The following is a 12,103-nucleotide window of genomic DNA, read 5'->3' on the forward strand; positions in this document are numbered from 1 at the left end:
CCTCAGCCTCCCGAGTAGCTGGGACTACAGGCACGCACCATCATGCCCAGCTAATTTTTGTATTTTTGGTAGAGACGGGGTTTCACCTTGTTGACCAGGATGGTCTCGATCTCTTGACTTCGTGATTCACCCGCCTCGGCCTCCCAAAGTGCTGGGATTACAGGCTTGAGCCACCGCGCCCGGCATTAAACTTTTAATTTATTTTCTCGCCTGTGTGCGGTGGCTGGAAGCTCCAGGGCAAGGCTGAGTAACAGTGGCGAGAGCAGGCATTCCTAGGAGGGCTCCAGCACTTAGGCAATCTGGAGTTCTCCCTGGAGGAGGAGGTCTCAGGACCCAGCAAGCTGCTCAAAACGAGGTAATTGGTCAGGAATCTGAGCGCTCGGCTGGAGCCCAGCCTGGGCTAAGCCGCGTTGGCAGGAGCCTGGGCAGGGCGCGCTGCCAGCCCCCACGCGGGCGTCCTCAGCTGGGCCAGCTATCACGCGCGGTGCAGGCACTGCACCAGGAGGGGGCTCCGAGGCTGCGCACGCTCCCTTTCCGAGGGGCCCAGCAGGTGGGGGCGCGGCTGCTGCACCCTGACAGCTCCCCGGCCTGTGCAAACTCTGGCATTGATCACCAGCGCCCTTCAAAGGGTCAGCCGGGGCCAGCCGCGCGGGATCAGTGCGGGCGCCGCGGGCGCCGCTTCCGAGCCACTAAGTGTGGCGCTGGAATGGCTGGGCGGGATCGGGGCGGGCGCCGCGGGCGCCGCTTCGGAGCCTCTAAGTGTGGCTCTGGAATGCTGGGTGTGGCTGCCTCGCCCCCTTTCCAGCCCTTTCCAAGGCAGGCGCAGAAAATAGACTTGTGGTTCCTGCCCGTGCTAGCCGAGGGGTGGAGGGGCTGCAGGTGAAGGTTGCTCGGGGAACTGGGGAACCCGGCAATGAGGCTGTGGTGAGGGCATCCCCTCTCCCTCCCCGACTGCAAACAACCTCCTGGGGAACCAGGAGAGAAAGACACAATCCTGTCTACCCATCCCCAGCATCTCTGTGGTCTTTTCCTGTGAGGGAGGGCGGAGGGCAGGTTCCCAGGGGATGTGGCGCTGAGCTGGGCTTGGGACTCGGTTTCCAGCTGTGCTCAGCTGCATCCTTACAGCATCCTCGCTGGTGGACAGAGAGGCCTGTCTTCACCGTTCATCCCGGGGATGCAGTCACCGGCCTAGGAGAAGAGAAGTAGACCCTACTATGCACCAAAGTTGTCCTAACCAAAGTTACCCATGTGCAGTGGTAAATTCAGGGACCGTCTCTGAGTCCTGCTCTTACTTGGCCTCTCTTCAGACTTCAGCACTGCTTTCCCCTCGGTCTTTGGAAACACTCCTTTGGCTTCCATGACAGCCTTATGCCTGGTTTTCTACATTTTGTTTTTTAGTGGAGGCAGGGTTTCACCATGTTGGCCAGGTTGGTCTTGAACTCCTGATCTCAGGTGATCCGCCTGCCTTGGCCTCCCAAAGGGCTGGGATTACAGGTGTGAGCCACTGTGCCCGGCTTTTTTTTTTTTTTTTAAATGGAGACATGGTCTCACACTGTCGCCCTGGCTGGAGTGCAGGGCACAATCACAGCTCACTACAGCCTTGAACTCCCCTGGCTCAGGTGATCCTCCCACCTCAGTCTCCAGAGTAGCTGGGATAATAGGTGTTCACCACCACACCCAGCTATTTATTTATTTATTTGTATCTTTTGTAGAAACAAGGTCTTCCCATATTGTGTGGGCTGGTCTCAAACTCCTGGGCTCCAGGGATCCACCAACCCAGGCCTCTGGAAGTGCTGGGGTTACGGGTGTGAGCCACTGCGCCCATCCTCTATTTCTTGGGTCACTCTCTCAGAATCTCTTTGCAGAACTTCCCCTTTCTTCTCCACACAATCTTTAAGATTGTGGTTCTATAGATCCCACACTTCTCCATTTCTTCTCTCCTTTGCCCTCTCCACCTCTTTGTCTTCATTGAAATATTGACATACCACAAAATTCACTTTTTTTTTCTTTTGAGACGGAGTTTCGCCCTTGTTATCTATGCTGGAGTGCAATGGCGCGATCTCGGCTCACCGCAACCTCCGCCTCCTGGGTTCAGACAATTCTTCTGCCTCAGCCTCCTGAGTACCTGGGATTACAGGCACGCGCCACCATGCCCAGCTGATTTTTTGTGTTTTTAGTAGAGACGGGGTTTCACCATGTTGACCAGGATGGTCTCGATCTCTTGACCTCGTAATCCACCCGCCTCGGCCTCCCAAAGTGCTGGGATTACAGGCATGAGCCACCGCACCTGGCCCCAAAATTCACTTTTTTAACGTGTACAAGTTACTGTTTAGTATACTCACAAAGTTGTACAACCGTCATCCCAAAAAGAAACTCTATATAAACCATTAGAAGTCACTCCCCATTTCCTCCTTCCGATCATCCCAGGCAACTACTAATCTATTTTCCATCTGTGTGGATTTCCTATTTTGGACATTTCCTATACATGGAACCATGCAATATGTGGTCTTCTGTGACTGGCTTCTTAGCAGCATATTTTTAAGGTTCTTTCATGTTGAACCTTAATTTTTAATTGGGTTATTTCTTTTTATTGTTGAGTTGTAAGAGTTCTTTTTTTCCCTAGTATGCACAGGCTGGAGTCCAGTGGCATGATCCCAGCTCAGGGCAACCTCCGCCTCCTGGGTTCAAGCGATTCTCCTGCCTCAGCCCCCGGAGTAGCTGGAACTACAGGTACGCACCACCAGGGCTGGCTAATTTTTGTATTTTTAGTAGAGACAGGGTTTCATCATATTGGCCAGGCTGGTCTCAAACTCCTGACCTTGTGATTCACCTGCCTCGGACTCTCAAAGTGCTGGGATTACAGGCATGAGCTGCCATGCCCAGCCAAGAGTTCTTTTAGAACAATTTTAAATTGTGGTTAAGAAAAAAAAACTCTACCAGCTGGGCACAGTGGCTCATATCTGTAATCCCAACACTTTGGGAGGCTGAGGCAGAAGAATCCCTTGAGGCCGAAAGTTTGAGACCAGCCTGGGCAACATAGAGAGATCCCGTCTCTATAAAAAATACGAAAATTAGCTGGGCTTGGTGGCCTGTGTTTTTATGATCACCTAAGCCAGGGAAGTGAAGCTGCAGTGAGCCATGATTGTGCCGCTGTATTCCGGCCTGGGCAACAGCGTGCACAGTTCAGTAGTGTTAACTATTTTCACATTGTTGTGCAATCTTCAGAACTTTTCATCTTGCAAAACTGAAACTCTATACCCAAAGAACAACTCATTTTCCCCTCTGCCCCCAGGCTCTGAAACCACCATTCTACCTTGTTTCTGTGAATTCGACGACTCTAGATACCTCATTTAAGTGGATTCATACGTGTTTGTGTTTTCGTGACTGTGTTATCTCACTTAACATAATGTCCTCAAGGTTATGAGGGTTCTTTATATTCAGGATACTAGTCCCTTATTAGATGATTTGCAAATATTCTCTCCCATTCTGTGGACTGTCATTTCACTTTCTAGATAATATTAACAGCATAAACATTTCTAATTTTGATGAGATCCAATTTATTTGTTTTTTTCCTTCTGTTTCTTATGCTTTCGGTGTCATATCTAAGAGATCATTGCCTGATAGGTCATAAAGATTTACACCTTTGTTTAAGAGTTTTATAGTTTTAGCTCTGATGAATTTTGGTTAATTTTTTTTTTTTTTTTGAGACAGAGTCTCACATTGTCACCCAGGCTGGAGTGCAGTGGCGTGATCTCAGCTCACTGCAACCTCTGCCTCCCAGGTTCAAACAATTCTCTTGCCTCAGTCTCCCAAGTAGCTGGGACTACAGGCATGCGCCATCATGCCTGGCTCATTTTTGTGTTTTTAGTAGAGACGGGGTTTCATCATGTTGGCCAAGCTGATCTCAAACTCCTGACCTCAAGTGATCCACCCTCCTCGGCCTCCCAAAGTGCTGGGATTATAGGCGTGAGCTACTGCACCTGGTCAAATTTTGGGTAATTTTTGTATACAGTGTGAGCTAAAGGTCCATTGTTTTTCTTTTCCAAGTGGATATTCAGTTGTCCCAGCATGATTTGTTGAAAAGCCTTTTCTTTCCCCCTCCCTCTTGGCATTCTTGTTGATAGCTTCCGTTCTTCGTGTGCCCACTTTCCCTGGCGCAGCCTTACCAGCTCCTCTTCTCACTTATGGGCCAGTAACTCACAAATGTATCCCTCCTGCCTAAACCCTTCCTCTGAGCTTCTTATTCATATACAGCTTGACATCTCCACTTAAATGTCTCTCACCCATGTTCAAGGCTGAACGCGTGACTGTTTCCTCCAACTAGGCTTTTCTTCTAGTCTATTTTTACCCTGTTTATTCTCAGCATAAGAGCGCACTGTCCTACCCGCGTAAGCCAGAAATCTAGTCATACTTGCCACCTTCTTCTTTTTACCTCCCATCCAATTCCTCACCAAGTCAGATAGATTCTATTTGGAAATATATATTCCGAAGCCATCTCTGGCCCTCCATCACCACTACCACCCAGTCCGAGACATCATTCCGCTGCTGGGCTACAGCCATGCACCTGATCTCTCTCCACGGAAAACTGTGAACACACACAAAGGATGCGAGAGTTGTACAGTGCATCCCCATGTACCCATCGCCCAGCTAAAATAACCATCAACCTGAGTCATTCCTGCTTCATCAATATTCACCCTCTGCTCTCCTGCCCCACTTCCAAGGGATTACTTTGAAGCGAATTATTTATTTATTTATTTAGAGACGGAGTCCTGCTCTGTCCCCCAGGCTGGAGTGCAGTGGCATGATCTCGACTCACCGCAACCTCTGCCTCCCTGGTTCAAGCAATACTCCTCAGCCTCCCAAGTAGCTGGGATTACAGGCAGCTAATTTTTGTATTTGTAGTAGAGACGGGGTTTTACCACGTTGGCCAGGCTGGTCTTGAACTCCTGACCTCATGATCCACCCGCCTCAGCCTCCCAAAGTGTTGGGATTATAGCCGTGAGCCACCACGCCCGGTCGCCCGGTCTTGAAGCAGATTATTGACACACAAAGTTGATAGTATACTTCCCTGTTTAAATCTCTTCACTGGTTCCCCACTGCTTTTAAGATAATGACCAAAACCATTATGGAAGCCCAGGGGCCCTGTGTGATCTGGCCCTGCCAACCCCTCCAGCTTTGTTGCTCACCGATTCACTGCTCACCTCTGCCCTCCAGACCCAAAGGTTCTATTTAGCTTCTCCACACATGCTGCGCACTTCTGGCCTTGGGGCCTTTGTACGTGCCAACCCCCCTACAGTGAGCCTCTCCACCCAGCGTCCCCCTTCTCCATCTGGCTAGCATCCCTTGGAGATGAACTCCAATGCTGTGCTTCTTCACAAACATCTTCCTTGCCCTCCGTGGTTGAGTCAGGATGCCCTGATAGAGGTCCCTCCTGGGATGGGGGTTCTTCTGACCACAGAGGGCCAGCGGCCATCTGCAGTTTATACAGTTCCTGGCCTCTGCTTTCTTCCTTCAGACAACACTTGTCTCTCCTGGGCTGTGACTTTCGTGCCCTTTGCAGAGGAGTCACTGAGGCCCAGAAAAGAAGAATGGCTTACTCAAGGCCCCTCAGCAGTGCAAAGCAGGTCCAGGCCTGCATCCTGTCTTCTGTCCCCAGCCCCAGGCTCTTTCAGGACCCCAAGACCCTTCACACTTGCCTGTGGTCCTGAGAAGAGCCTGATGGGTCCACAAAGCCAGGTTGATGCTGAGGTGGGTGTCCCAGGGTGGTTGGGATAGGCTATCTGGACAGTATCCACGGGGGGACAGAACTGACTTGTCCCCAAAGTAGCCACAGCCCCTGGCAGCCCTGAGTGGGGGCATCTGAGCGGCTAAGCCTGTCTGCGCCTCCCCCACCACCCACTCAGCAGGCCCAGCCGGACGGTGGCCACCAAGAGCACAGGGGCGCTCTGTTCCTTAATGAATGCAAGTCTGTTTTTAGACCTGAATGACCAGCTTCTTGTCTGGAAATGGCCAAGCCCCAAGTGGCCTGCCAAGAAAAAGTGGTCTATGAGCAGACCCAGGGGTGCCAGCTCAAATAGATGCCGCTCCAGCAGTGGGTACGATGGGCCGAGGCCAGCAGCCGGCAGGGTACTCTGCTGGGCCGGCCCTGTGATCTGGCCTGGGCTTTGCAGGAAATCCTGGATGTCCCCCAGGAGGAAAGCTTCCCATTTCGGCTGTTTGTCCCTGTCTGTCTCCGTGGCGACTGTTCTCACTCCACAGGCCTTTAAGCTCTGGGCAGGAGAGGGCAGCAATTGCAGTCCTCTAACCTCTAGTGGAGAGAGGAGAAGAGAGAGAGGGACCCTGAGTGTGGCTGGGCCTGAGCTGCGGTTGTGCCTCCGGGCCCATGAGTGCGGGAGGCAGTCACTGGGTGTGGCCCAGGTGTAGAGAGGGCCTTGCTGTGGCTGGCTCCTTGGGCTGTAGTCCCAGTGGAAAGATTCAGGCATGGAGGACATGTATGGAGCTTTCTGGGTGCCTTTGAGGCCCAGTGGTGCCCCCATCTTCACTTGCTGTGGGTAGGTGCCTCTCTAGGTATCCTTCAAGGACGTGATGGTACAGAGGCTAACACAGTGCTCAGTGGTGCTAGCGGGGGGGTGTGCTGCTCAGTGGGCAGGGCTGTGAGTGTCCCCAGCGCCACCCCAGACTGAGTCACAGTAGCCCTGAAGATCTGCAGAGAGGGGATTTTTTTTTTCTTTTTGCCATCTTGTAGAGATACAAACTCAGAAGGAGTTCATGGGCGTCCCAAGGGAGCAGACCCTGTTCGCACTCTCCTAGACTGGAGGCCTGGCCCATGGCCCCCTGCTTCTCTCTGCCTCCTGCCCCGTCTTCTCTCGCTCTAGAACCAGTCTCCAGGGACACCCAGAGGTTCTGCTCGAGGGCAGCTGCAGCCCGTGCCTGCCCGGCTCTCTTGCCTGTCCACCCCTGGCTGCACACCGCCACATCTTGGATTTCCCAGTTAGGATTCCTTAGGAAGGGAATCTGATGAGCCAGCTCATCTGTTCACTCTAAAGAGGCTGCTGGTCAGCTTGCGATGGCTTTGCCTGGGTCTGGAGCACACCCTGCTTCCGCCGGCTGTGGCCAGGGTCACTTGGTAGGTCTTAGGAAGACAGGCCTCTGGCCCTCAACATCCCCGCTTCATCTCAAAACTGTTACAGGCAGTGAAGGGAGGGCAAGCCCGTTCCTGGCCTGGGTGTTCTCAGAACTCTTCCTGGAGGTTAGGATCGTGGCGAGGCTGAGTTCCTGCCCCTCTGGAGCCCTCTGCCAGGGTAGCTGAGTGGGACCCCAATTCACTAAGCCTCACCGCATGACAGTCAGTATGAGTGAGACTCAATTATGAGATTTTCCTACCCTCGTCCAGTCAGTGGAAAGGACAAAGTTGTCCTAGATATAGAATGTCACCTGAGAAAATAAAAAGGGAGGTGGAGCTTCCATGAAAGTGCAAGACATTATTTTTGCAAAAGAAGGAAATTACCTTATGAGCCTGCCTCTCTCGGTAGAATCCAAGTGTGCCATCCGGAACGGTCTCTTCACCCAGTTTCTGACTGTGAGGGGGACTGTGGCCCTGAGAGAACATGGGGAGTCTCCGGGAAGGACACAGCATGGTTCAGAACCAGCCTCTGTCACCTGGAAAAGCTTGTCTTCTGACTTCCGTGGTACAACCTAGTTAATGGGCTCCCAGGCTTCAGAAGATGAAGGAAATCTGCCTTGCTAAGGACGTTTCTGAAACTCAAGAGGGCCAGGGTGAAGGCTCAGGAGCATCAGGACCCCAGATCCAGAGCCCAGGCAGGTGGATTGGCCTTGGAGAGCAGCCACAAGGAAGGGACGGTGTGGGCAGGACTATTCCTGTGGTTTCTTAGTTGGCTGGGGGTTTACAACCACCTGGGAGCCTTTAAAAGTTAAAGCCAGCCAGGTGCGGTGGCTTATGCCTATAATCCCAGGACTTTGGGAGACCAAGGTGGGCAGATCACTTGAGGTCAGGAGTTTGAGACCAGCCTGTCCAACATGGCGAAACCCCATCTCTACTAAAAATACAATAATTAGCTGGGCATGTTGGCACATGCCTGTAATCCCAGCTACTCAGGGGGCTGAGACATGAGAATCTCTTGAACCCAGGAGGTTGAGGCTTCAGTGAGTCGAGGTTATGACACTGCCCTCCAACCTGGGTGACAGAGTGAGACTCTGTCTCAAAAAGAAAAAAGAGAAGCTGAACACACACCTGTCTTGTGACCTAGCACTTCTGTTCCTCTGTGTTTACCCACAGAAGTGACTACTTGTGTGCACAAGACTCGTACTAGAATTTTCATAGCAGTTTCATAAGAGGCAAAAACTGGAAACTGCTCAGATGTCCATCAATAGTAAAACAAACAAATTGTGGTCTATCCATATTTCAAACGCATTGCTGAATAAAAGCAGACACATACACGTGTACGTATGGAACGACTCCATTCACGTAAAGTCCCAAAAGAAGCAAAAGCACTCGGTGGTGTTGGCTTCAGGCCAGGAGTTCCAGACTAGCCTGGGCAACATAGCAAGACCTTATCTCTATTAAAAAAAAAAAAAGAAATAGCCAGGCATGGCGGCATACACCTGTAGTTTCAGCTACTTGGGAGGCTTACATAGGAGGTTCACTTGAGCCCTAGGAAGCTGAGATGATGACACCGCTGTGTTCCAGCCTAGGCAACAGAGCAAGACCCCATTTCTTTAAAAAAAAAAAAAAAAAAACCACAGCAGGTGATTCTAATGTGCACCCAGCAGGCTACACTTTAGAGTTAAAAGGAGAGCGTCCTTTCTCCCTGAAGTAGGAGGTGAGCTGCGTGAGAGGTGAGGTGGAGCAGGGAGACCTTGGTGGGGGGATCTCCTTGGTGGGGGGATCTGGAGCAGCCACTAGAGGGAAGAGCCGAGGTCCCCAGCCTACTGAGCCCCAGTTTGTGAAGTTCTATCCAGGACCCATGTCCACGAAGCTTCCTATCCTTGGATGGCCGTTTCCGTGGTTTCTGAGTTTGTACTGTCGGGACCTGCCACCATGATGTGTTTTTGTCTGGAAGAGAACAGTGTTGTTTTCAGGTCTCCGCTTGGAGCTCGCTGGGCCGAGCGTCCTGGCTGGCTGCACAAGAGGGTGGAGCTGTCTTTGGCCTGGCCTTGAGAAGAGCTGGCAGGACCCACAGGGTCCACAAGAAGTTAACTTGGGAGAGTGCGGTCACCTCCAGGAGGAGGGGATGCCCAAGGGGACCACCCCACCCTGGCAGAGGGGAAGGCCCTGCCTGTGACCACGCAGGCCCGGCTGTTTGTGCTTCGGCGTCAGCCACAGGCTTGGCCACTGCCAGAGGCTTGCATGAGTACTGGAGGGAGGTTTGCCCTGTGGTTAGGAAGGGCTGGGCATGGGGAAGGGGGCTGGGAAGGTGGGGGAGTGTCGCCAGGGTATGGCGAACCCAGGGGCATGCAGCCCAGTGGTGGCAGGAGGGGCCCAGCCTGTGCTTTGACTCAAACACCCCATCCTGCCTGGGCCCTTTATTCTTTTCTTGCATCTCCTACCTCCCATCTGAGTTCCCCTTTGATCAGTCAACCACCATGGGCTGAGCGCCTTGAGGAACCAGGCCAGGCCTCCTGGAGGGAAGGGCCCTGCTGTGGGGGACCCTGTCAGCTCCTGTCCAGCCTCTCCCCTCCTTTCCTGCTGGGTGTGTCATTCTCTCTGCCCCCTCACTCTGACTGCCTTGCTTTTTCCTGTCTCCCTTTTGGGGTGTTACCTCTCTTTCCCTGTCTCTCCTTCCTTCATTCAGCAAACACTGGGTGCTGGCTGCATGCTGGGGATACAGAGATGTATGGGACACACCCCTGCTGGAGCTCAGACTCAACTGGGGGACACAGATGTGTAAACAGACAAGCAGATTCTGGTGTGGTAAGTGCCGGGGCAGCAGCCTGCAAGAAGGGACAGTGGACCACAGAAGGGGGAGTGAGCCCCTGTGCTGGGGGAAACCAGGGAAGACTTCACAGTGGTGGTGACATTTCACCTGGGGCTTGAAAGATGACTGGGAACTCCCCAGGTAAAGCACGAGAAGGGTAAGCAGGTGAGGTGCAGAGGGGTGAAGGGCTGCTTTGGCGTGGAAGCGGAGGCGCTGGGCTGCACTGCGCGGTGGGGGGGATGTCGGGGATGAGGCTGGACAGTAGGAAGGTCTGGGGGGCCAGCTGAAGAAGTGACAGGAACTGAAGAAGGAGCGTCAGCAGGAGAGTGACAGGATCAGACCCGGGCCCCAGCTGGCCCGCTGGGCAGTGTGTACCTGCATGGTCGGAGGCAGGTTCAGTCAGGAAGCCGTTGCCAGCATCCGGGAAAGGGACTGTGACCTGGGTTTGCTAGTGTAGCAGGAATGAGAAAACAGATGGTTTCCTGGGTTATCTTGGAGGGACCTGAGGGCTTGATTGGCTGTGGGGGTGGGGAGAATAATGAGTGGAGTATTCTGGCCTGGGTAACTGTGGGGAGGCTGGAGCCCTTCACAGACACTGGATGCTCAGGAGGAAGTGGGTTTGGGAGCTGCTGCTGAGCTCACCTGCATGGATGCGTCTAGATGGCAGGGTGCGAAGCTTGGGAGGGCGTAGGTGTCAAGGTTACAGAGGTAGGCTTGGGAGCATCTACCTGGTGTGGGTATTTGGAGCCTGGGGAGGTGTGCACCATGAGGTGAGGCACCTAGCCTCCTGCGTATGTGGGCTCCCCACTCACTGCCCCCTCCTCTCCTGCCCTCTCTGTCTCCCCATTCTTGACATCTTCCTGTGCTGGGGGCCCTCCCTACCCTCTGGCAGCTCCTCAGACTGGGGGACCCCCTACCTGGCTCATGGTGTGAAAAGCTCAGAGAGTACTTTTTGCCGAATGGGGCTGGAGAGCAGGCAGACACCTGTTGTGCCCTCTGGGGAGGGGCTTTCCTGCCTCCAGACCAGGCTCAGCTGGGGGAAGGAGCCTCATCTGAGGATTTCCAATCTTTTGTATCCCCGTTAATGTCAAAGTACTGCTACTCCACTGCTCCATACCTCTCATGACAGAAATTAAGAGTTTTTTGTGGCTTCCAGGACTGCTGACATGAACTCCACAGTTGGGGTGTGGGGATGGGACAGATGAGAAGTTGTGGTTCACGACCCACAGGCATGAACATCTAGTGTGAGGAAAACTGAGGAGAATTGACAGCAGCTGCCTGCAGGGGGGGGGACCAGGCTGAGCCTATGCTCTTAAAGCCTCCTTGGCCCTCTGGGTCCAGGCCCAGCTGGTCACTGGGTGTCCCCTGCCTGACTGGTTCTGCTGGTGAGTGCTCAGTCACCACTCTGCCCCAGACTTCATGTGGCACTGCTCCCACTTCATTTTCATTCATCAATATAAACACTATAGGGGAGAAGTCACCACTATTTAGTGGAAAGTGAACTGAAGATCGTTTTGGCAGTAGGCAGGGTCTCTGAGCCAAGAGCATTATCAGCAGAGAGAGAGGAGGGACTGGGTCCAATGGGCAAATGTAAAGGAGTGGATTGCAACCATCCCCTTGGCCACAAGTAAAGGAGTTGGTTTTTTTTTTTTTTTTTTTTTTTTTTTTTTTTTGGGACAGTTTCCCTCGTCGCCCAGGCTGGATTGAAGCACAATCTGGCCCAGGTTTAAGTGATTCTCCTGCCTCAGACCCCTGAGTACCTGGGATTACAAGCACTTATCCCTATGCCCAGCTGATTTTTGTATTTTTAGTAGAGATGGGTTTCACCTTGTTGGCCAGGCTGGTCTTAAACTCCTGACCTCAGGTGATCCACTTGCCTCAGCATCCCAAAGTGCTGGGATTATAGGCGTGAGCCACCACGCCTGGCCAGGAGTTGGCTTTTAATTTAAAGAGACTTGAAAGTCGGTTGGGCTTGGATTAATATTCTTCTTTAGAAAGAAAGAAAAAATAAATAAATAAAATTCTTAATAAATAATTTACAGGGTGAGCATGGTGGCTCTTGCCTGTAATCCCAGCATTTTGGGAGACCAAGGTGGGAATTACCGGAGATCAGGAGTTCAAGACCAGCCTGGCCAACATAGTGAAACCCCAACTCTACAAAAAAAAAA

At 52.6% G+C, this 12,103-nt stretch overlaps 1 protein-coding gene across 5 annotated transcripts in view; it reads left to right on the forward strand.

Moving 5' to 3' along the window:
• GRAMD2A (GRAM domain containing 2A) overlaps positions 1 to 12,103 on the forward strand; it is a 36,705-nt gene that overhangs the window by 12,078 nt on the left and 12,524 nt on the right. The window contains exon 2 of one of the 5 annotated variants that reach the window (XM_037745558.1): positions 9,813 to 9,931. The exons of the other annotated variants lie outside the window; for them this stretch is intronic. The gene's annotated coding sequence lies outside the window, so the exon portion shown is untranslated. The remainder of the gene's footprint in view (positions 1 to 9,812; positions 9,932 to 12,103) is intronic. 5 annotated transcript variants of the gene reach the window in all.

The sequence above is a fragment of the Cebus imitator genome, unplaced genomic scaffold, assembly GCF_001604975.1.
Source record: "Cebus imitator isolate Cc_AM_T3 unplaced genomic scaffold, Cebus_imitator-1.0 Scaffold203, whole genome shotgun sequence".
Lineage (NCBI taxonomy): Eukaryota > Metazoa > Chordata > Mammalia > Primates > Cebidae > Cebus > Cebus imitator.